Source organism: Ranitomeya imitator, chromosome 2 (assembly GCF_032444005.1).
Source record: "Ranitomeya imitator isolate aRanImi1 chromosome 2, aRanImi1.pri, whole genome shotgun sequence".
Lineage (NCBI taxonomy): Eukaryota > Metazoa > Chordata > Amphibia > Anura > Dendrobatidae > Ranitomeya > Ranitomeya imitator.
Window position 1 is genome coordinate 571983314 of NC_091283.1, and position 25836 is coordinate 572009149.

At 44.5% G+C, this 25836-nt stretch overlaps 1 protein-coding gene and 1 long non-coding RNA gene across 3 annotated transcripts in view; one reads left to right on the forward strand and one right to left on the reverse strand.

The window, feature by feature from the left end:
• Window positions 1-25836, reverse strand: part of LOC138665029 (uncharacterized) — a 189284-nt gene that overhangs the window by 88806 nt on the left and 74642 nt on the right. The window lies entirely within an intron of this gene.
• SLC16A5 (solute carrier family 16 member 5) overlaps window positions 341-25836 on the forward strand; it is a 100788-nt gene continuing 75292 nt past the window's right edge. The window contains exons 1-2 of one of the 2 annotated variants that reach the window (XM_069752161.1): window positions 341-490; window positions 18526-18745. The gene's annotated coding sequence lies outside the window, so the exon portion shown is untranslated. The remainder of the gene's footprint in view (window positions 491-18525; window positions 18746-25836) is intronic. The other variant, XM_069752162.1, reaches the window with a different exon arrangement.

Consider the following 25836-nt stretch of genomic DNA (forward strand, 5'->3'; position numbering starts at 1 on the left):
TGTGTAAGGCTACAAACATAAGCAAAGTAGTTACCTTGCTTCATTTGTATGAAATAGGAAATATTCAAGCTATGATATTTGCTTCTGATGTTCTTTGTTACTTTTGACAGAACCAGTACAAGGAAATAACATTGAGCCGTGATTACCAGCACGTTGGTCTCGTATCATTCGTCACATGCTTTTTCATATGTCTGTGTCTGCTTCCTGAATTTGTGCATTTTATGTAAATGCTTTCCTCTACCCATTCTCATAGTCCTGCCTATACCCTCCCCCCTAAGAAATCTTTCTCTTCCCTCCTTCTACTCTTTCCCTTCTGGTCTCCTCCCTTTTCCTACTTATGTCCCTCTGCTGAATTTTGTTCTGCATCCCACACCTAACTCCTGACCCACCAAGCACAGTGAAGGAATCCACAGATGGTGAAGGGTGAGAAGCTCGGTGGACAAGTCATCATGCGAATAGTAAAATGAGGCTCTGCAATTTAATAGAAATTGTAAGTTTATATCTGCGTTCACTAAGTTCTCCGCTATAAGCGTGTACTAATCCTTTCATATGCAGCATATGTGTTTTCCTCCTCTTCCTAATACTTTGAACAACCTTGTCTGGTGCGTACGCTATCAGTCTACTGTGTGTAATGTGCAGGTTCCTGCTGACTAAATACACATGCAACTAATGGAAAATATTTAACTAGATAAAGTGCTACTTCCACATCCTTAGCAATCAGATTGCATCATACATTTGCTTCCTGTTTTATTATTATTAAAATATATTTTTTCATATATTATATGTATCTGTGTATCTATGCACCCATAAATCTGTCAAAGAGGCATTTTCTGTAACTGGAAGTATGATTGGGTAAAACACAAAAACGCACATACTCTAGTTAAATGTATGTTTATTACTATTGTATGAATTACTAATTGATAGGTGTCGCTATTCACCCACATCCATAATGAAAGGGGCCATGAAATCTTTGTATACAAATATTAGTGATAAAAATAGGTTTTCCCACTAACAAAGTACATTTGAAAGAGACCCTGTCAGCTGATATGTACCGCTCGATCCACGGGCATATATCAGGCACTGGCGGTATGATCTCATCCAGGTACAGTATATTTGACTCTGCAGTGTTTCAGAGAAAAACATACTTTAATAGCTGCCGGGACTGAGGTGGGCTGTAGACTAGTCGGACAGGTGGGTCAAAGGCAACTTCTCCATACCCGCCGCCCTAGATTGATAGGCCTCTGCCTATAAGCAGACAGGGCAGTGGGCATGGAAAAGCCGCCACAGAATTCTTGTAAAGGTCCAAAAAAGAAAAAAAAATCAAAACACCAGAATTAAGTTTTTTGTCAGCAGCAACGCTGCAATAAAATGAAATAAGAGGCGCTCAAAACATTGTATCTACCCCAAAATGGAAACAATAAAAATGTTAGCTCAGGGTGCAAAAAATAAGCCCTCACCCAACCCTCAGATCATGAAAAGTGAAAACTTTATGGGCCTCGGAAAATGGCAACACAAACAAATGTATTTATATATATATATTTTTTTTTACAAACTTTCGATTTTGTATCTATGCAGTGGGTACGGAAAGTATTCAGACCCCTTTACATTTTTCACTCTTTGTTTCATTGCAGCCATTTGGTAAATTCAAAAAATTTCATTTTTTTTCTCATTAATGTACACTGTGCACCCCATCTTGACTGAAAAATACAGAAGTGTAGAAATGTTTGCAAATTTTTAAAAAAGAGAAACTGAAATGTCACATGGTCATAAGTATTCAGACCCTTTGCTCAGTATTGAGTAGAAGCACCCTTTAGACTAGAGCTAGTACAGCCATGAGTCTTCTTGGGAATGATGCAACAAGTTTTTCACACCTGGATTTAGAGATCCTCTGCCATTCTTCCTTGCAGACCCTCTCCAGTTCCGCCAGGTTGGATGGTGAACGTTGGTGGACAGCCATTTTCAGGTCTCTCCAGAGATGCTCAATTGGGTTTAGGTCTGGACTCTGGCTGGACAAGTCAAGAATGGTCACAGAGTTGTTCTGAAGCCATTCCTTTGTTATTTTTGCTGTGAACCTTCGACCAAGTCTGAGGTCCAGAGCACTCTGGAAGAGGTTTTCATCCAGGATATCTTGATGCTTGGTCACACTTATATTTCCTTCAATTGCAACCAGTCGTCCTGTCCCTGCAGCTGAAAAACACCCCATAGCATGATGCCGCCACCACGTTTCACTGTTGGGATTGTATTGGGCGGGTGATGAGCAGTGCCTGGTTTTCTCCACACATACCACTTAGAATTATCACTAAAAAGTTATATCTTTGTCTCATCAGAACAGAGAATCTTATTTCTCATAGTCTGGAAGTCCTTCATGTGTTTTTTAGCAAACTGTATGCGGGCTTTCATCTTGCACTGAGGAGAGGCTTCCATTGGGCCACTCTCTGCTATAAAGGCCTGACTGATGGAGTGCTGCAGAGATAGTTGACGTTGTGGAACTTTCTCCCATCTCAATACTTCATCTCTGGAGCTCAGCCACAGTGATCTTTGGGTTCTTCTTTACCTCTTTCAACAAGATTCTTCCCCCACGATTGCTCAGTTTGACTATACGGCCACATCTAGGAAGACTTCTGATGATCCCAAACTTCTTCCATTTAAGGATTATGGAGGCCACTGTGCTCTTAGGAACCTTGAATACTGCAGAAATTCTTTTGCAACCTTGACCAGATCTGTGCCTTGCCACAATTCTGTCTCTGAGCTCCTTGGCCAGTTCCTTTGACCTCATGATTCTCATTTGGTCTGACATGCACTGTGAGATGTGAGGTCTTATATAGACAGGTGTGTGCCTTTACAAATCAAGTCCTATCAGTTTAACCCTGCTGTTGTCTTCGGTCTGGGGAGACCGATTTTGAACTTTGGTATTTTTGGGAGTGTTCAAGATGCGGTTCTGAAACTTGTGGTTGATTGACTTAAATGAGGATGGGTCGGCCGGCCACGGGTTTCAGAGCCATATCTTGAATATTTTAAAGAATATTGAAGTTCAAGGTCGGTCGTTTTTGACCGAAGACAACAGCAGGGTTAATTTAGCACAGCTGGACTCCAATGAAAGAGTAGAACCATCTCAAGGAGGATCACAAGGAAATGGACAGTATGTGACGTAAATATGAGTGTCTGCGCAAAGAGTCTGAATACTTATGGCCATGTGATATTTCAGTTTTTCTTTTAATAAATTTGCAAACATTTCTACATTTCTTTTTTTTTCAGTCAAGATGTGGTGCAGAATGTACATTAATGAGAAAAAAATGAACTTTTTTGAGTTTACTAAATGGCTGCAATGAAAAAAAGTTAAAAATTTAGAGGGGTCTGAATACTCTTTGTACCCACTGTACGTTTGTTATTTGCATAATCATACTGACATAGAGAATCATATTGCCAGATGAGTTTTACCATATACTGGTAAAGTAAAAACCTAAAAACAATTGTGGAATTGTACTTTTTTGCAATTTCAACGCACTTGGAATTTTCTTCCTGCTTTCCAGTGCCGGAAAATAAGCTCTCACACGGTTATGTGGACCGAAAAAAAAACAACGTTATAGCTCGTTAACCCTTTTTCGACATTAGTCATAATAGTACGCCCATGCCAGACTCCCCCTGTTTGGTCGGGGTCCGGCGCTGAGCCCACACCTCTCCGGGCACATGACATTTGAACTATACACATAGCTCCCAACCGTCCCTCATACTGCGGGACTGTCCTGATTGTGAGGCTGTGCCCCGCAGTCCCGCACAAACTCTGCTTCTCCCGCACAGCCAGCAGGAGAAGCAGCTGACACGCCCCCTTGATTAGGCCACGCACCCTCCGTATCTTCTCCGGAGGTTTAGAGAGGGAGAGAGGACATTCTGAGGTACGTGTGTGTGTGTGGTGCTAGAGCAATTCAGTGCAGCCTGTTAGCCAGAGCAATCCTGTGCAGCCTGTTAGCCAGAGCAATCCACTGCAGCCTGTTAGTCATAGGCACAGTGTGTGTGTATATATATATATATATATATATATATATATATATATATATATATATATATATGAATCCTTTATATACTACAGCAGTTATGGAGTGGAGCCAGTAGATAGTGGTGTTGTCTGAGTGCATGCAGAGTTCGCAGAGTAGGGCTACATTGCAATGTGCAGGATCTGTGAGGCAGCAGTGTGGACAGCGACAGGTGGTGAAATCTTTGCCTGCATTGTAAGCAGAGCTGCTGGGACACATCTACAGCCCCGTCTGTACACTGGCATCATCATGTGTGGCCATTATACAGTATGGAGCACTGTGTGGCCATTATACAGTATTGAGCATCATGTGGGGCCATTATACAGTATGGAGCACTGTGTGGCTATTATACAGTATGGAGCATCATGTGAGGCCATTATACAGTATGGAGCACTGTGTGGCCATTATACAGTACTGAGCATCATGTGGGGCCATTATACAGTATGGAGCACTGTGTGGCCATTATACAGTATTCAGCATCATGTGAGGCCATTATACAGTATGGAGCATCACGTGGGGCCATTATACCGTACACAGCATCATGTGGAGCCATTATACAGTATGGAGCACTGTGTGTCTATTATACACTATTGAACATCATGCGTGGCCATTATACGGTATGGAGCACTGTGTGGCCATTATACAGTATTGAGCATCATGTGTGGCCATTATACAGCATTGAGCATCATGTGTGGCCATTATACAGTATTGAGCATCATATGGGGTTATTATACAGTATGGAGCATCATGTGGGGCCATTATACAGTATGGAGCACTGTGTGGCCATTATACAGTATTGAGCATCATGTGTGGCCATTATACAGTATGGAGCACTGTGTGGCCATTATACAGTATTGAGCATCATGTGTGGCCATTATACAGCATTGAGCATCATGTGTGGCCATTATACAGTATGGAGCATCATGTGTGGCCATTATACAATATGGAGCACTGTGTGGCCATATTTTTTCTGTTTATAATTATTGTTTATGAAACAGTGTGATCAGCAGTGCTAAATAGGTGTGTTTGGGGCGTGCATATGGGTGTGACTAGTTGTGAAATAGGTGTGATCAGGGGCATGGCCTAAAATTTGCCACGTTGCGCTGCGCGCGCCGCTACCTTTGTCCCTCTTTGCCTTCTTCAAAAGTTGGGAGGTATGTCTATATAGCTGACGTGCCCGCAACAGTCAAGGGTGGAATCACTATCCACCCACATCTCTTAACTAGCTAAATGCCGCTGTCAATCTCTAACAGCATTTAACCCGCACTTAATTAGGGTACCGTCACACAGTGGCATTTTGATCGCTACGACGGCACGATTCGTGACGTTCCAGCGATATAGTTACGATCTCGCAGTGTCTGACATGCTCCTGCGATCAGGGACCCCGCTGAGAATCGTACGTCGTAGCAGATCGTTTGAAACTTTCTTTTGTCATCTAGTGTCCCGCTGTGGCGGCATGATCACATGGTGTAACAAAGGTGTGCACGATATTGTATACGATGTGCGCATAGTAACCAATGGCTTCTACATCGCACATACGTCATGAAATTATCGCTCCAGCGTCGTACATTGCAAAGTGTGACAGCAGTCTACGACGCTGGAGCGTCACGGATCGTGCCGTCGTAGCGATCAAAATGCCACTGTGTGACGGTACCCTTACCGGAAGCGCATTGCTAATCACATCTGTGACCTTGTCACATGATCACGGGATACCGATGGGTCAACTTGACAACAAGAGGTCTGCAGCAGATTTCTATGGTTGTCATAGCTAGATTTCTATGAATGCCGCCCCGTGGTTGTCGCTCATGGCAAGTGAGCATTTCTGCTATACACAGGCGATCTGATAAAAAAACATCCAAAAAGTAAATTAAAAAAAAGGTTTTAATCATTTTTTAAAAAATTAAAAAAATATAAAAAGTTCAACTTGCCCCCCTTTTGCACCATTCAAAATTAAAAAAAAAACAAAAAAAAAACAAATATACAGATAATTGGTGTCATCGCATTCAGAATCGCCCAATCAATTGAAAAAAATAATTAACTCGATCGCTAAAAAGTGTAACGAGAAAAATATTCAAAATGCCAGAATTACATCGTTTTGGTTGCTGCTACATTGCAATAAAATGCAATAACGGGAGATCTACACCAAAATGGTATCAGTAAAACCATCAGTTCCGCGCACAAAAAATAAGCCATCACCAGCTGTAGATCACAAAAAAATTAGGATTTTTTTTTTCACCACTTAAATAAAAAAAAAACCTACATGAGTTGTCTGAACTCATTATGAGCTGGAGAAGCATAATGGCAGGCCACTTTTAGTATTTAGTGAAGATGGTAAAAAAAAAAATATATATATGGAATTGCATTTTTTTTGCAATTTCACCACACTTGGATTTTTTTCCCCATTATCCAGTACAATATATGTTAAAACCAATGGTGTCATTCAAAAGTACAACCTGTCCAGCAAAAAACAAGCCCTCACATGGCCATATTGATGGAAAAAATAAAAAAGCTATGGCTCTGGGAAGATGGGGAGCAGAAAACAGCAATTCAAAAACTAAAATACCCCTGGTCATTAAGGGGTTAAAGGAGGAGAGGAAAGCAAAAAAATAAAAAATGTGCTCACGTGTGCCGACTGGGTACCACACGCACCATGCAGGAGACAGCGCTACAGTTAAGCGCTGTCCCCTGCATCTGGTGCTGAAGCCCCATTAATTTCTTCTCTCCAGCAGCGTTCGCTGGAAAGAAGGAATGAATAATTTTTTTTACATTTATTTTTGTTTTTAAAATAAAGGTGCCGGTAATCTGCCCCCTCCCACCCCCTGTGCTCCCACCCGCTGGCATTAAAATACTTACCCAGCTCCCTCGGCGCTTACATCCTCTCAGTGTCGCAGCTCTTCCTGTATGAGCGGTCACGTGGTGCCACTTATTACAGTAATGAATATGTGGCTCCACCCCTATGGGCGAAAACTGCAGGCACAAGTGCTAATCGGTGAACTGCATCACCAATCAACGCTCGGCGGCTGTTGGATGTGCGCACAGTGGTGGCGCAAAGGCAAGTGGAGGGGGGTAAAAAGAGGAGGAAGGGGGAGGGGGGAAGAGGGGGATTGGGGTGGATGAAGAGAGATCGGGCAGGGATCACGGATCAAAACACTTACAGTTGTTGTCTCTCTTCTTTCTTCTGTCTTGTCTTCTTTCTTCTCTGTTCTTTGTTCTTTCTTCAGCAGGGATTGTGGTTTCACAGGCTTCTGTGGCACCACAAGGCCCAGCACAGCAGCAGATCCTGAAGTGACCACTCTGCAGGAATCCTCAGGTAGTGTGAGGACCTGTAGCGCGGTCACAGACAGGTCACACAGCGGTCATACTGCTGCTGTGCCCTGTCATTGGTGCGATCGATGATGACATCGATCGCACCAATCAGAGCTGGCCCTGGAGACACTGGCATTGCCAGGCAACAGCCTAGGATCGGAGCTGTGCCAATCCATCATCCTCTTGATTACATTCCAGAGGTTTTCAATGGGGTTCAGGTCTGGAGATTGGGCTGCCCATGACAGGGTTTTGATTTGGTGATCTCTTAATTTTGCCAGAGCTGTATATTGACCCCTTAATATCCCCCAAACTATTTAGGCTGTGTGCACATGTTCAGGATTTTTTGCGTTTTTTTTCGCTATTAAAACATGATAAAACCGCGAAAAAAAAACACATACATTAAGCATCCTATTATTAGATTGCAATCCGCAATTTTTGTGCACATGTTGCATTTTTTTCCTCGGTGGAATCGCGGAAGGGGCGGAAGGAGCAGGAAGGTTGCGGGGGACGCCGGAAGGTGAGAATATCACAAGTCTTTATTTTTTTATTATTTTTAACAATAGATCTTTTAAAACTTGGTCACGCTTGTCAAACACTATGTTTGACAAGTGTGACCAACTTGTCAATCAGTTTTCCAAGCAATGCTACAGATCGCTTGGAAAATGCTAGCATTCTGCAAGCTAATTACGCTTGTAAAACGCCAATTCCGCATGCGTTTTACCCGCGGCACAGTTGCGGAATTGCCACAGAAATTTCTGCGGCAATTCCGGACGTGTGCACATAGCCTAAATGGCTCCAACACTGTATGATAGCCCCATCACTGTAATCTCCACACTGTATGATGGCCCCCTAGATAGCCTTCATAATACACCAGATAGTCCTCAACATAGAACAGTATAATGCACTTCCCATAGTCCTCAATATAGTATAATGCACTCCCCATAGGCAGACTCTATATTGTATAATGCATTCCCCATAGGTCTCCATATAGTATAATGCACTCCCCATAGGCCTCCATATAGTATAATGCACTCCCCTTAGGTCTCCATATAGTATACTGCACTCCCCATAGGCAAACTCTATAGTATAATGCACTCCCATAGGCAGAGCTTATAGTATAATGCACTCCCCATAGGCAGACTCTACAGTATAATGCAGCCCCTAATATAATGCACTCCCATAGGCAGCCTCTACATGTGCCTTCTTGAGCAGGGGACCTTGCGGGCGCTGCAGTATTTTAAACCTTTATGGCCTAATGTGTTACCAATGGTTTTCTTGGTGACTGTAGTCCCAGCTGCCTTGAGATTATTATCAAGTTATCCCTGTGAAGTTTTAGGCTGATTTCCCACCTTCCTCACGATCAAGGATACCCCACGAGGTGTCTTTATAAAGGTGACTATGTAAGACAGCTGTCTTTAATGCAGGTTACGAGTTCATTAGGAGCGCCTAACTGGTCTGTAGGAGCCAGAGCTCTTACTGGTTGGTAGGAGATCAAATACTTATTTCTCACTGCAAATTGCAAATAAATTTATATGATTTATACAATGTGATTTTCTGGATTTTATTTTTGATATTCTATCTCTCAATGTTAAAATTAACCTACTCTCAAAATTATAGACTGTTCATGTCTTGTCAGTGGGTAAACTTACAAAATCAGCAAGGGATCAAATACTTATTTCCCCCACTGTATAGGATTTGTGATAAATTACTGATTGCTAAGAGTCCCACTGTTGGGACCCCCACTTACCACAAAACATTGGCCCAGAGTCCCACATTTGAATGGACTGGAAGTTGAGCATGCATCCTGTCGCTCCAACCAAAGACTACGCTACTAATAGAGAAAATCAGGCTCTGAACACGGCTTGTCAGTCCCACAGATTTTAAGTGGAGTGGCAGAGTACATGCTTTGCTGTCCTTTCATTCAATCATGGGGCTGTAGACCCCTGTTTTAACCCTGCTGTTCTGTTGGTCAAAAATGACCGACTTTGAACTTCAATATTCTTTAAAATATTCAAGATGCGGCTCTGAAACCCGTGGCCGACCGACCCATCCTCATTTAAGTCAATCAACCACAAGTTTCAGAACCGCATCTTGAACACCCCAAAAAATACCAAAGTTCAAAATAGGTCTCCCCAGACCGAACAGAACAGCAGGGTTAAGCTCTTCAAAAGGTAACAGCAATGGGGATAGCTGGTATGCTGTATTCTTAGTAAGCCTCTTTAGGCTTGCACGGGGCCCATTTTAAGAAGACAATCCATAGTGATTTGTGCTGACTGTTGTAGAATTCTTTGGCTATCTTCTAATACAGAATTTCCCAAGCAGTACATTGGAAGCTTCTTGTGGCTTCCCGGTTGTCCGCAACTACAGATTTTATTGTGCACTAATGACTGGAGGGAGGTCACAACTAAAATTTGCCATTACAATCTACCATATCACTGGCAGTTTACACTATTGGAGGAAACATAATAATAATAATTTTTATTTATTTAGCGCCAACATATTCCGCAGCGCTTTACAAATTATAGAGGGGACTTGTACAGACAATAGACATTACAGCATAACAGAAATACAGTTCAAAACAGATACCAGGAGGAATGAGGGTCCTGCTCGCAAGCTTACAGACTATGAGGAAAAGGGGAGACACGAGAGGTGGATGGTAACAATTGCTTTAGTTATTCGGACCGGCCATAGTGTAAGGCTCGGGTGTTCATGTAAAGCTGCATGAACCAGTTAACTGCCTAAATATGTAGCAGTAAAGACAAAGAGGGCTATTAACTGCATAAAGTGAATGAGAACATGATGCGAGGAACCTGGTTTTTTTTTTTATATATAAATAGGCCACACAGGGATCGTTAGGTTAATGCATTGAGGCGGTAGGCCAGTCTGAACAAGTGAGTTTTTAGGGTACGCTTAAAACTGTGGGGATTGGGGATTAATCGTATTAACCTAGGTAGTGAAACATAGTACATAATCTTTTACAGGATTTTAATGGTTACTTAGCTATTATGTAATACTAAAGGGGCTGAAGGCTACAAGTCTGCAGTTACTCTCTGTGACTGTAGACTACTGAATTCTCACATCACACGCACTGCACGCTGTTCGAATTCTCAAGTACTGGCACCAGGAGTGAGCAGTCATATGACCACTAGTATGCGATATTCATACTTCACCACATTCTGACTAGACTTATCCAGCCTTGCTAAATACATTTGTATTAAGAGAGGCCACACTTATCTAGTCGGCACATGACTGCATGTATGCAAATCGCATATTTGCAGTCACATGACCTCCCGCTCCCGTCACCGGAAAATACTCAGAGCACCCAATGTCAGAGTTCATGCAGACTTGTAGCCTAAGGCCGGACAACCCCTTTAATTTTGTAACACAGAATGCAACATTTTTAGATTTTTGTTGTGTGAATTTCTATTTGGTCTAATGTTTCTACTTTGTATATGGATCGCCCCCAGACACAGGGCCACGAGTTCTCGGTATCGGGCCTCTCTGGTTCGGTTCTGAGGCTGTCATGGTGGCTAGGCCCGGTCCGCGACCCTGCTAAGGGGCGTCCAATAAAGGTGGTACAGTCTGTCAGGGGTTCATGACGCCACCTGTGGTGTTCGGTCAGGGTGACCGACGCTGCTGTGGGGTCCGCTGGGGTGATGGAATGGCAGCTGGATGGTATACCTTCCCACAGGTGAAGTATGTCCCCAGGGCTTCCCAGTAAGGTGGATGGTGATGGTGTGAGGTGCAGTCAACAACGAGGACACAGGGTTGCAGTCTCTTTACCTCTTTACTGAAGACTTCAGGATCCTCAATCCAGAGCACGTTTAACAGGGCTATCTGAGACCGGCAGGTCCGATGGGCACTTCCAGAGTTTCCTTCGCAGATGGAAATCGTTGCCTACCACTAGCGCCTGTTTGTGTTGTAGTCCTACCCTGCTGAGCATTCGGAATAGTCCTCACAACTGCTGTTCTCGTTCGTTGTTCTCTACAGCTCTCTCTCTCTCTCTTTTGTTCCAGATGTTGCTAGTTTCTCGTCCCCCAGTATGTTTTGTCTAGGACGCACCCGTATGACGGGAAGGCCTGGAGGTCTTCCGGGACCCTAGAGACGCCCCTCTCCCACTGTTGCCCCCTATGTCTTCTTAGGAAATTTAAGGTAGACAGCCAACCTATAATTAACTGTCCTGCGGAGTTCGAAGTAAGGCCTAGAGTCAGTTACTCCCGCGGTGTTCCGGCCACCGGCTACGCGCCTCAGTAGGATGTTGCCTCGGTCTCACGGCACGACTCCTACTGGTACTCCTTTGTGCTTGATCTCGTTTACACTGTTCCTGTTATGGACCTGGTGGTTAGGAGCACCCGGCACGACCTGATAGTTAAACTCACACAGGACAAGCTCTGGGATGTGGGAGCTCTGCTGACCGCAAGCCCTAATCCTATCACAACAACTAGAAATAGCCGTGGAGCGTTCCTGACACTCCCTAGATGCCTCTTCACAGCCTAAGAGCTAGCTAGCCCTAGAGATAGAAAATATAGCCTACCTTGCCTCAGAGAAATTCCCCCAAAGGAAAAGGCAGCCCCCCACATATATTGACTGTGAGTAAAGATGGAAGTCACAAACGCAGAAATGAAACAGGTTTCAGCAAAGGGAGGCCAGACTTACTAAACAGACAGAGGATAGGAAAGGAATCTTTGCGGTCAGCACAAAAACTACAAAAGACCACGCAGACTGTGCAAAAAGACCTCCACACCGACTCACGGTGCGGAGGTGCCACTCTGCATCCCAGAGCTTCCAGCTAGCAAGACAAAATCATGAAAGCCAACTGGACAAGGAAACAATGAACAAATAATAACTATCAGGAACTTAGCTTCTGCTGGAGAAGACAGGTCACCAGAAAGATGCAAGAGCGAACTGAACCAATGCAGGAACATTGACAGCTGGCATGGAGTAACGATCTGAGTGGAGTTAAATAGAGCAGCCAACCAAAGGATAAACCACGTCACCTGTGTAAGGAACCTCAGAAGCAGCAGCTTCACTCACAGCCACCAGAGGGAATCCATGGACAGAACTCGCCGAAGTACCATTCACGACCACAGGAGGGAGTTCGACAACAGAATTCACAACAGTTCCACAATATCCTTCCCTTCTTGTCTCTTTCTTAGGATACCGCCGCAAGGTAGTGCAGGCGCGGTTCCGTTACGTTCTGTTCACTAGGCACCTGCCAGGTTCCCATGCCTGACAGGGACCCCCCTGTGTCTTCTCCCTGCAACACCCCCTGCCACGGGATGTTGCCTGAATCCAACCCAGTCAGCTTCTGACTAACTTCCTCCCCGACGCCTAGTTTTACCAGTGTGAGGAGTGGCCCAATAAATAGAGCCTTTTTCTCCCCCTAGTGGCCGGAGTGTGAAGTGTAAAGTGTTCTGGTGATACCTGGTCAGGAGAACTCCTTTAGTGCCATCAGACGTACCATCACTCCCCTTAGCGGCAGAGTGTCATACTGTAACGACCAGATCTCTGGGGTGCTGCATACAGGTTTTATTTTAAAAGACAACAAATTGCAAATTTCTAACTGTCCCAAGTTAAAGGTCCTACCAAGGACTCTTTCAGACGTCCATGACTCGCATACATGTTCTAGGGTTTTTCACGGATAGAACACGTACCCATTATAATCTATGGGACTGTTCATATGTGCATGTTTTTTTTTGTTAACAAAGTGTTCCCCCAAAAATTAGAGAGACATGTCCGCGCTTTTGTCCTGAATCAAGAATCAAAATTGCCCATATAAATTTATGGGTCCATAAATATCGCAGACAGCTCATGGATGACATCAGTGTGCATTTTGTGTGCTGTCCATTGTAATGTATGTGATTTGCATAATTGTACTCGTCTCCTTGTGCAGGGGTCTAGTCGGCACGTGACCGAAAGTATACAAATCACATACATGTGGTCACGTGACCGATCACCCACACAGGAAATACGTGGGAATCGTGAGAGTATTGCACCCTGCATTCATTTCAGACCAGGCAATCACTTTAAAATACACACCTCAACTTTGAAATTGCAACACCAGGGATGAAAAGTCATGGAATTATGGAAATCACAGGCTGTATAGACATGTTAATTATGTGCATGATGAAAAAATGAAGACACAATTTTCAAAACATCATGATTTATTCAGCATTTTTTTGATTATTATATAATTTTAGAGCACCATTGATTTTATGATACTGTACAAGAGAAGAGGTTACATACAAATATAAATTAGAATGAACAAACTAACCATGACAAACTGGTACAGAAAGGAGAGGGCCCTGTCCTTGCGGGCTTACACGTGCAGAATACTCGCACTTACACACTGTTGCTGCTATTCATGAGGTTATTAATTGTTTGAGGGATGCTATGCCATGCTGAATGTAATTGGGCACGTCAATCAAGATACTAGTTGGCAGCTCCATTGCAATTGCCGACCAATGATGTCCTGTATGTGCTCGATGGGAAAGAAGTCTGGAGGTGCTGCAGCCATTGTAGCACAGATAGGCCACGCAGCCTACAAAAATAAGCACGTGGCTCATAATCGATAGTGAATAAATTAAGATGGTTTGAAAATTTTGTATCCATTTTTTCATCAATTGCATATCATATTGCACATGTCTATCAAACTTGTGATTTCTATAATTCCATCACTTTTCCTTCTTGGGGTTGCAATTCCAATATCGAGGAGTGTATGAACCGCAGCTTATTTATAGTCGACAAGGTTCAGTGTATCCATAAGTCGCCCAAACATTATATTAGTAGGTAGATATGTGATTCCATATCTGTTTGAGGTCTGTGTGCTCGAAGACAAACGTGTGATTAGTGCAAATATTTGGGGCAAAGTACAAAACTCAATTTTGGTAAAATGTATGTTCCTGTACATTAATTTATAACACCTTCAATGACTTGTCCGACAATCTCAGGCCACGTGCACACATTGAGTATTTGGTGAGTATTTGACCTCAGTACGTATAAGCCAAAGCCAGGAGTGGGACAATCAGAGGAAAAGTATCATAGAAACACGTCACGACTTCTGTATTATCACCCACTCCTGGTTTTGGCTTACAGATACTGAGGTAAAAAACTGACCAAATACTCAACGTGTGCACGTGGCCTAATAATTCAGACACCTGTCTATTTGTATCGACTAGAAATGTTCTTCTAATTTAGTAATATCACTTGTAACTGTCTACTGTGTGCCTATGGTACGAGCGGCTATGAGTGTGGTAAACGTGGATGTGGGGTGGGTCACCGTCAGGTGCTGTAAGAATCTAATATCACTGAGACAGGCGTCCAGTTTCCAATGTTATTTGTCTTCCTTTTCACTCTCCTCCTTAAGGCTATGTTCACACATAGCGTCCTGTCCCTGCGGGTTCTCCCGCAGCGGATTTGATAAATCTGCAGGGCAAAACAACTGCGGTTCTCCCTGCAGATTTATCGCGGTTTGTTCCGCGGTTTCCGCTGCGGGTTTCCGCCTATACTATTGATGCTGCATATGCAGCAATATGCAGCATCAATAGTAATGTTAAAAATAATAAAAATTGGTTATACTCACCCTCTGACGTCCCGATCCCTCGGCGCTGCACCCGGCGGTCCGGTTCCAGAGATGCTGTGCGAGAAGGACCCTTCGTGACGTCACGGTCATGTGACCGCGACGTCACCGAAGGTCCTGGTCGCACAGCAACTCTGACCGGACGGCCGCGTGCAGCGCTGAGACTTCAGAGGGTGAGTATAACATGATTTTTTTTTTTTATTCTTTTTTTTAACCCCAAATATGGTTCCCGGGGCCTGGAGGAGAGTCTCCTCCACCCCGGGTACCATCCGCACATTATCCGCTTACTTCCCGCAACGTGGGCACAGCCCCATGCGGGAAGTAAGCGGTTCAATGTATTCCTATGTGTGCAGAATCGCAGCGATTCTGCACAAAGAAGTGACATGCTGCGGGTTTTAAACCGCTGCGTTCCCGCGCGGCTTTTCCCGCAGCATGTGCACAGCGGTTTGCGGTTTCCATAGGGTTTACATGTAAATGGAAACGCTATGGAAACTGCAGCGGACCCGCAGCGGCAAAATCGCTGCGGTTCCGCGGTAAAAACCACAACGTGTGAATATAGCCTTATGGTTCTCCTAAGAGGTTAATTCAAAGAGAGAGATGTTGGTTACAACTAGTAGGTAGGTTATATTATAGATATCAATATGATTTACTTAAAGGGACTCTGTCACCTGAATTTGGAGAGAACAATCTTCAGCCATAGGGGCGGGGTTTTCCGGTGTTTGCAATCTTGCCTTGCGCAGGCGTGTACTACGGAGGACAGAGAATGAACTTCAATCCAATATTGCAGCCAGCATGCAGCCAGCGGGTAAGGAAAGGGTGAATCAAACCCCGCCCCTATGGTTGAAGATTGTTCCCTCCAAATTCAGGTGACAGAGTCCCTTTAATGCATAAATCACCTAATAAGAACAAATAATACATTGTGCATAACAGAATTTTTTTCTAGGATAATTGAGTTTTTTGAGTACAATTATCAGGTAGGTATCACATCTTATAGGGGTATTCACATCTTGTGCATGTTTGGTATTTCCCATTTCCACAGGATATGCTATAAATGTATGGTAGGTTTGGATCCAACCAATGGACTCTGCATTTATGGCACAAACGGGCACTGATGTGTGCCGCTATCAGTGGAGATATGGTCAGAGTTACTGTATATTTACATGGAAATTAAAGTTATATGTCTACTAAGCAGGGAGTAACGGTCTGCCATTCTCAAGACAGATATGGTGTCAAGTGATGGGACCCGCTTCTGCTACACATGTACAGGATGGCATTGCCCCTTTAGGCCATGTTTTTGAAGAAAGGGATGAATGATAGTTCAGTGTCTAAAGAGGAGAAACTTATCAGACTGTAGTCTTCTTGTGTGCGGTGTCTCAGAGTTCCAGCGGTGGCACCGACAACAGCGGCACGTGATGTCTCGATCAAGTCTTTGAGGAGAGAGTAACTTTCCCGTGCCCTCGTGTGTCTGGCATGACACTGAGTCCAACGTATTAATCCGCCAGAACGAGAATTCGCTCCGCGGTGTATACTGATCCTGGGTAACAGCATATGGGCCTAGATGCCTGTCTCTCACGGAGTCGCACACCCGGGGCAGTTTCCGATGTCAAGTCTGAGTCACCTCCAGGTGGGGGATTGACAGTTAGTTGTCCACCAGCGGGGGAACTGTATGCATGGATGCTGTCGAGCCAGTCTGTACATATGGATAGCTCTGCGGTGTCAGCGGACACAGCACCCGACTCACCACTCAGCTTTCCTGCCTGGGCTCTGTCTCTTCTCCTGCGCGCAGCGCTATTTATCTCTGCCCCACCTTCTACAGTCACGTGCAAGGGCTCGTCCTGGAAAGAATGTAATTCCCCCCTGCAACATATGTGACAGCCCCAACAGTTCCGGAGCCGGCGTGAGAAAGGTACCCCCATACTGGTTATTCCTAATACATTTCCACAAGTTATTGGTGAGTTTTGATGTTTGAGATTTTCTGCACCTATTAACCCTGCATCAGGTGCAATAGGGCTGACAGGCACAGCTCACACATTTTAATTTCCCCCTCCTCTCCAGGGCAATAGCCACCCCTCCCAGAACATTCCAGTTGGCGTGAACATAGAGGCACACAGTTGAGTAGGTAATCTGAGGAGGAAGACAAGGAGGTTACGTGCAATAATTTGACTACTACATGTATGAACCTTCACATGCGCAATCAACATGCTTCACTGTCTTAATCACACTGCCCAAAAATGCGCAACAGAGGACCTCAACAACCATCAGCCGCCCAATCAATCACATCTACTGCTTCCTCCTCCTCTGTTACCGTGCCAACTATTGAATTGCAGGTCTTCGACCGCAGAACCTTGAGTCCATTACCCACTCCAGTCATGCTGACTGAGAGCCCGCCGTCAGCTGTAACAGAAGTGGACATGCCTGATATCTTTTAACTGATCTCAGAGAACGAGCACACCACAAGTTTCTCAATCCACCATAACATCTCCGCCTGCACCCCTCTCACGGTCCAGCAGTTTGTCTGGTTCACCGTACTCCACCCTCTCTCAGCACTGCAGCCAGCCCATGGTTCCGCAGATGTGGTCATGTAAATGGTGGTCATGACAAAGCTAAGAGGTTGAACTCCACCATCTCCAATCTGTTGGCCATAGAAATGCTGCCTTTCCGCCTGGTAGATACAGATGGTTTTCGAAAGCTGATGGCCGTCTCAATCACCCAGTACAAATTGCCCAGTCACCATTACTTTTCTAAGAAAGCTGTGGCTGCACTACACCAGCATGTCACAGACAATATCACCAGTTCATCGACTAAATCTCTGTCTGCCAGGGTGCATTTCACCAGACACTTGGACGAGTAAGCATGGCCAAGGGCGTTACATCTCGCTGGGTGACTCTGGTGGCTGTGGGAACAGGCACTGCACCACAAGTCTTGGAATCCCAAAGGCTTGCAGGACAAGCCTCTACATTTAACACTTCCTCCACTGCTTCTGCCTCCTCTATCTCCTCTAGGGCCTCCACCTGAGCCCCCAACCTCTGCCTTAACAAGACACGCGTTCCAACAGTGCAGAGCAAATCCCCACCACCTCCATACTGCACAGCCAGAGCTCACTGCAATCAGGCAGTATTAAAATTGATATGCCTTGGAGATAGTAGTCATACAGCTGAAGAGTTGTGGACAGCTCTCCAGGCTGAGTTTGAGCAATGGCTGTCTCCGCTCAACCTGCATCCAGGAAAGGCCGTGTCCGATAACAGTGTGAACCTGGTGGCGGCCCTATGGCAAGGCAAGCTCACACACGTGCCTTGCATGGCTTACGTCCTCAACCTGGTGGTACAGCATCTTCTCCGCTACTATCCTGGCCTGGGTGAGCTGCCCCAGAAAGCACATAAGATATGTGCTAATTTCCACCATTCGTACCCCTCTGGTCATCGACTTGCATCGATACAGAGGTCTTTATCCATGTCAGTTAACAGGTTGATATGCGATCTCCCGACATGGGGGAATTCCACCATGCACATGTTGCAGCGATTGTGGCAGCAGCAAGAGCCCTGACACAGTATGTCATGTCATATTGCCTGGGCTAACGCAGTACTGATGTGTCGCATATTACGTTTACAGAGTGGGCACAGATTAAGGACCTCTGCACCCTTTTGCACAGTTTCGAAATGGCTACTAAGATGGTTAGCGCTGACTCCGCCATCATCAGCATCACTATTCCGGTCATGTATATGCTGGAGCAGACGTTGAATAGCCTGCGGGAGGAGACGGTGGTCCCAGAAGAAGAGGAGGATGCGGAAAGGATAATATTGTCTCTAAGTTCAAGACTGTCATCACACAGGTGGGTGCCAAGGGAGTGTGTATTACTGTGATCGAGGGGGGCTGGTGGTAACAGACAAACTGTTATCGAAGGTGCAAGATCCTAGGAACAAATGGAGGAGGAAGAGGTGATGGGCAAGCAACTATCAGATGAAGAGGATAATCCTCCCCTATTTGTAGTTCGTGACTGGGAAGGGGATGGAGGAAACGAGCCTCATTGTTACCCAGCCACCAACACAGCATGGGTTTGGACCTCATGGTAGAGCCTGACATATGAGTGCCTTCTTGCTGCACATTCAATATGATCCCTGTATAGTTATGTTTAGGAATACTGCTGACTTCTGGGTTGCCACTCTGTTAGATCCACATTATAAAACCAAATTTTTGTCAGCTGATTCCCACCCTGGAAAGGGACCCGCGAATGCTGGAGTATCGAAACACGCTTTTACACAACTTTAAGAGAGCTTTTCCCCAAGACAGCAGTGAAGCACACAGTTTGCATCGCTGTTCTAGACTTCCAACCTCAGGCAGGTCAATTTGTCAATGCCAAAACATTAGCAGCAGCAGCAGCAGTGTTGGAAGTGGAAGAAGCAATTTCTGTGAGTCCTTTGACACTTTTTTTAGACCAACTTTTGCACCAGCACAACAGAGTCCAAGTCTTACACGTGGTGAATGAATGGAGAGCATAGTGCAGGAGTATCTAGAACGGAATATCAATACCATCAGGGAGGGTTTTGACCCTTACACATTTTGGTCCTCCAAAATGGATGAGTGGCCTGAGCTCGCTTCACACACCTTGGAGGTTTTATTGTGCCCGGCAGCCAGCGTTCTCTCTGAACATGTCTTCAGCATTGCTGGCGGTGTCCTGATAGATAAACGCAGCTAACCGCCTAACTTTCATCAAGATGAACAAGTCATGGATCTCCAAGGACTTTTGCACCCCAATCGCAGACAGTACAGACTAGGTGATATTGCATTTTTTAGTGTGATACATTAATTTCACGTAACTGCACTATGTGATTTCTTCAGTGGAGCTTCTGTGCCTGCTGCTGCTGATGTTAACATAAATTTGTGGAAATGTGAACAGTCATGGTTGGTTTACATCTGCTGCGTTAGCTGTAGTGGAAGAAATCTCAGTTCCCATTCTACTATTTCTATTCTCGTGACAGTTATTCCACTTTGGTGGTGTCAGGCCCTCATTTTTTTAAATGTGAACACTCCTGGTTGGGTGTCCATCTGTTGGATTGGGTGTGGTGGTAGACCTGTCGGTCCCTATTATACTATCTATACTGTGGTGAAATTGATGTAACTTTTGTGGTGTCTGCCAGTAATTTTTGGAAATGTGAACACTCCTGGTTGGGTGTCCATCTGCTGGATTGGGTATAGTAGATGACCGGTTGGTCCCTATTATACTATTTATACTGTGGTGAGATTGATGCCACACTAATTTTTGGAAATATGAACACTCCTGGTTGGATGTCCATCTGTTGGATTAGGTGTAGTGGAAGACTTGTCAGTCCCTATTATACTATTTACTAGATGGTGGCCCGATTCTAACGCATCGGGTATTCTAGAATATGCATGTCCACGTAGTATATTGCCCAGCCACGTAGTATATTGCCCAGCCACGTAGTATATTGCCCAGCCACGTAGTATATTGCCCAGCCACGTAGTATATTGCCAAGTCACGTAGTATATTGCCCAGCCACGTAGTATATTGCCCAGCCATGTAGTATATTGCCCAGTGACGTAGTATATTGCCCAGCCAAGTAGTATATTGCCCAGCTACATACAGTAGTATACATTAACAAAAGGATGGAGGGCACCACCACCAGTACATCAAAATACAAAAAAGTCTCGAATCTGCCTCAACCTGGAAAAAACTTCAATTCTATCAATAGAACAAGATAAGTTGTACTGGAGATCAACGAGACCATAGTGAAATAACCAGTATAAATATTTATTAGAGAGAGATAAGCAAGCATTAACATTAAAAACAATTAAAAGGCAAACAGATACCCACAATGACAACAAGGAAAAGCACATCCCACTGACAAAAATATATTTTGGCACCTGAGGGGGCTAGATGTGGAGGAGAAAAAGTAACGCCTCCAAATAACAAAGGAGGGTCCCCAACATGGCATATACATTTAAGACATGGTACAAAAATGCATCAACATGAAACAGGGGAAAGAGATCACCCAAATACAATACTCGTGGGGTCTTATCCTCCCTAAATACCCCAATTTCACACAGACCATAATAAGCTGCATGAAATACCCATACTGGTCAGAGACATCATCATTTTGTATGGACTATAAAAAACTGCATACAATGCTCATAATAATCAAAAATATCACAGTCAGATTTCCATAAGACCAGGATTTCATACCAATGTATAAAAGACGTCTCGAGTCATAAAAGAAAGTCCAGTCTGTCCTGTCAGTAAAGTGCCAAAGAGTCAGTGGGTATTGTAGTTGGGTGATCTCTCTCCCCTGTTTCATATTGATGCATTTTTGTACCATGTCTTAAATGTATATGCCATGTTGGGGACCCTCCTTGTTATTTGGAGGCGTTACTTTTTCTCCTCCACATCTAGCCCCCTCAGGTGCCAAAATATATTTGTCAGTGGGATGTGCTTTTCCTTGTTGTCATTGTGGGTATCTGTTTGCCTTTTAATTGTTTTTAATGTTGATGCTTGCTTATCTCTCTCTAATAAATATTTATACTGGTTATTTAACTATGGTCTCGTTGATCTCCAGCTACGTAGTATATTGCGCAGCCACGTAGTATATTGCCCAGTGACGTAGTACATTGGCCAGCCACGTAGTATATTGCCCAGCTATGTAGTATATTGCCCAGTGACGTAGTATATTGGCCAGCCACGTAGTATATTGCCCAGCTACGTAGTATATTGCCCAGTGACGTAGTATATTGCACAGAGACGTAGTATACAGCACAGAGCCACGTAGAATACAGCACAGAGCCACGTAGTATATTGCCCAGCCACGTAGTATATTGCCCAGCCACGTAGTATATTGCCTAGCCACGTAGTATATTGCCCAGTCACGTAGTATATTGCCCAGTGACGTAGTATATTGCCCAGCCACGTAGTATATTGCCCAGTGACTTAGCATATTGCCCAGCCACGTAGTATAATAATAATAATAATAATCTTTATTTTTATATAGCGCTAACATATTCCGCAGCGCTTTACAGTTTGCACACATTATCATCACTGTCCCCGATTGGGCTCACAATCTAGAATTCCTATCAGTATGTCTTTGGAATGTGGGAGGAAACCGGAGTGCCCGGAGGAAACCCACGCAAACACGGAGAGAACATACAAACTCTTTGCAGATGTTGTCCTGGGTGGGATTAGAACCCAGGACCCCAGCGCTGCAAGGCTGTAGTGCTAACCACTGCGCCACCGTGCTGCCCTAGTATATTGCCCAGTGACGTAGTATATTGCCCAGTGACGTAGTATATTGCCCAGTCACGTAGTATATTGCCCAGTGACGTAGTATATTGCCCAGCCAAGTAGTATATTGCCCAGCTGCGTAGTATACAGCACAGAGCCACGTAGTATATTGCCCAGTCACGTAGTATATTGCCCAGTGACGTAGTATATTGCCCAGTGACGTAGTATATTGACCAGCCACGTAGTATATTGCCCAGCCATGTAGTATACAGCACAGAGCCATGTAGTATATTGCACAGCCACGTAGTATATTGCACAGCGACGTAGTATATTGCACAGTGATGTAGTATATTGCCCAGCCACGTATGTCACAGGTTAAAAAATAAAAAATAAACATACTCACCTTCGGATCCGAGGGCCCCTTGTAGTTGTAGCATACTCACCTTCGGATCAGGTGATGAGCGCGCGGCTGCCGCCATCTTCCGTTCCCAGGATGCATTGCGAAATTACCCAGATGACTTAGCGGTCTCGCGAGGCCGCTAAGTCTTCTGGGTAATTTCGCAATGCATCGCCGGGAATGGAAGATGGCGGCCGGCGCGAGCGGCTCGGCGGACAACGGAATGTGAGTATAGCAGGTTTTTTGTTTTTTTTAAATTATTTTTAACATTAGATTTTTTTACTATTGATGACGCATAGGCAGCGTCAATAGTAAAAAATTGAGGACACACAGGGTTAATAGCGGCGGTAACGGAGTACGTTACCCACAGCATAACGTGGTGCGTTACCGCCGGCATTAACCCTGTGTTAGCAGTGGCTGGAGGGGAGTATGCGGGCGCCGGGCAGTGACTGCGGGGAGTAAGGAGCGGCCATTTTTTTCCGGACTGTGCCCGTCGCTGATTGGTCGTGGCTTTTTTCCACGACCAATCAGCAACTTGGATTTCCTTGATAGACAGAGGCCACGACCAATGAATATCCGTGACAGACAGACAGAAGGACAGAAAGACGGAAGTGACCCTTATACAATTATTTAGTAGATACTGTGGTGAAATTGATACTTTTGTGGTGTCTGCCAGTAATTTTTGGAAATGTGAACCATCCTGGTTGGGTATCCATCTATTGGAATAGGTGTAGTGGAAGACCTGTCGGTCCCTATTATACTATCTATACTGTGGTGAAATTGTTGCCACTTTTGTGGTGTCTGCCACTAATTCTTGGAAATGTGAACTCTATTGGTAGGGTGTCCATCTGCTGGATTGCGTGTAGTGGAAGACCTGTCGGTCCCTATTATACTATTTCTACTGTGGTGAAATTGATGCCACTTTTGTGGTGTCTGCCAGTAATTTTTGGAAACGTGAACACTCCTGGTTGGGTGTCCATCTGCTTAATTGGGTTTAGTGGCAGACATATCGGTCCCTATTATACTATTTCTACTCTAGTGAAATTGATGCCACTTCTGTGGTGTAAGGCCCTCATTTGTTTATATGTGAACACTACTGGTTGGGTGTCCATCTGCTGGATTGGGTGTAGTGGAAGACCTATAGATCCATATTATACTATTTCTACTGTGGTGAAATTGATGCCACTTTTGTGGTGTAAAGCCCTCATTTGTTTAAATGTGAACACTCCTGGTTGGGTGTCCATTTGCTGGATTGGGTGTAGTGGAAGATTTATCGGTCCCTATTATATAGATAATACTGTGGTGAAATTGATGCCACTTTGGTATTGTCTGCCAATAATTTTTAGAAATGTGAACACTCCCTTGGGTCTCCTTCATGCGTGTTGCCTGTAGCAGTAGGCCTCCAAGACCGTCAGGCCTCCACTTCCTTGGACTCAACTACCCGGGTTATTATCCTTAAATTTTTCTAACAATGGTAACTGATATTTGTGCCACCTGAGTGTAGCTCAGCATAAAAGCAGCTAGAGGTGTTGTATGTGGTATCAGGGCTCACAGCAAAGGAGGCCTACACCAATCCTTCACCCATATCGTTGTATTGTGATGTTCAATTGAAAGCTGCATATACTGTCCTACACCCTTATACCTCATGTCTGGCTGATTGCTGAAGTGCCATGCTACAATTAGTACTGTGGGTGAACTGAGGCCACTTTCCTGGTGCCTTCCCCCAATTGGATGTGTTTTGGCAACATTAGGAGCCATTATAAGGTGTTGTGCATGCGTTTGTTTTTGCTTCCCATTGACCTGAATGGCGTTTGGTTATGTTTGGTGAATAATTGACGAATGAATTGGCGAATATTGCAAATTTGGCAATGATAATCCGAACCGAACATTAAATTATTTGCTCATCTCTACTAGGGATCATACATTCTGATCCATTAGATCTGATATCGCTACCCTACTATATTTAGGTTCATAACTATTTATCATTTTCTAATTTCACTCATCACACATTGTTATGCTGGTTAAAAACACGCAGCCATTAGTCTCCCCAACATGTTTCGCCTAATGGATCAGAATGTATGATCCCTATGAGGATAAATTACTACCAGCTGGGGATCTAGCTGAATGTTTGCACTAAAAGAGATGTGACTGGCATGTGTGCTATAGATAACAAATGATATAATAGTTGCAGATCTGACATATGATCCGTCAATAGTCTCCTGGCTGTTAATCGGGTTACGTAATTATAACACAGCAGTAGTCACATGACTCTGCAGCTCTGTGACCAAAGCAGACTTGATTATATACGTCTGCAAGTCTAAGGCTGGAGTCACACTCAGCGTAAGACAATACGGTCCGTATATTAAGGCCGTAATACGCTGAAAAGTCCCCAAAATAGTGGTCCGTAGCTCCTCCGTAGGCAGGGTGTCTCAGCGTATTTTGCGCATGGCATCCTCCGTATGTAATCCGTATGGCATCCGTACTGCGTGTTTTTCTCGCAGGCTTGCAAAACCGACATACGGCTATACAAGGGATCCATGTGTAAAAACCAGCAGAGGGCGCCCTCATATGAACTCGAGCCTGGGAGCTTTCTAGGAAAGTTCCCACGCTCCAGGAACAGCCAGCAGAGGGCGCCTCACCACAAATGAAGGTAAATATAGGTCATTGACCTACTTTACCTTCATTCCCCGGGGTTTTGCAGCAAGGAGCAGCGCTGCATTAGCAGAACTCCTGGCTGCAAAATATTTTAACCCCTTCAGATGGATTTACAGCTGAAGCTCTGCGTGCCACGAGGCTATCATTGCAGGAAACATATTCAGGTAATATGTATGGGATCTGTTTACATTTTCATATGTTTGTTGCTTCTGTGCAGCTTTATTGGTTCTTAGCCTCATCAAGAGCTGTGACTATAGGCTGACGGGATTGTTTGCTGGGCTGGAGTTTCTTGTACATTGGGGTGAGTGCTTCACTCTCTTCACTACAGGCGCCAGCTGTGGGGTATTCCCTTTGTATGTGGCCAGTTTGTTACGAGGGTCATAGACTTATAGGCTTAGTCATTTATTATAGGCGTACTTACGTCTGCTGCTGGGCAATTTTCCCTGCGTGCACTGATTTCTTTCAGCCTTTCCTCTATGACCCGCTCTGGCTTCAGTGGTGGGAGATATACTCGCACAGCGCTTTATGGCACCGTTAGACCGTTTCCCTCTGTATAGTCTGCATCGTCACCGGTGTACAACAGTATCTTTGGGCTTGAGAAAGCATATTTTTTGCACATTATGATATATAGATGGATGTT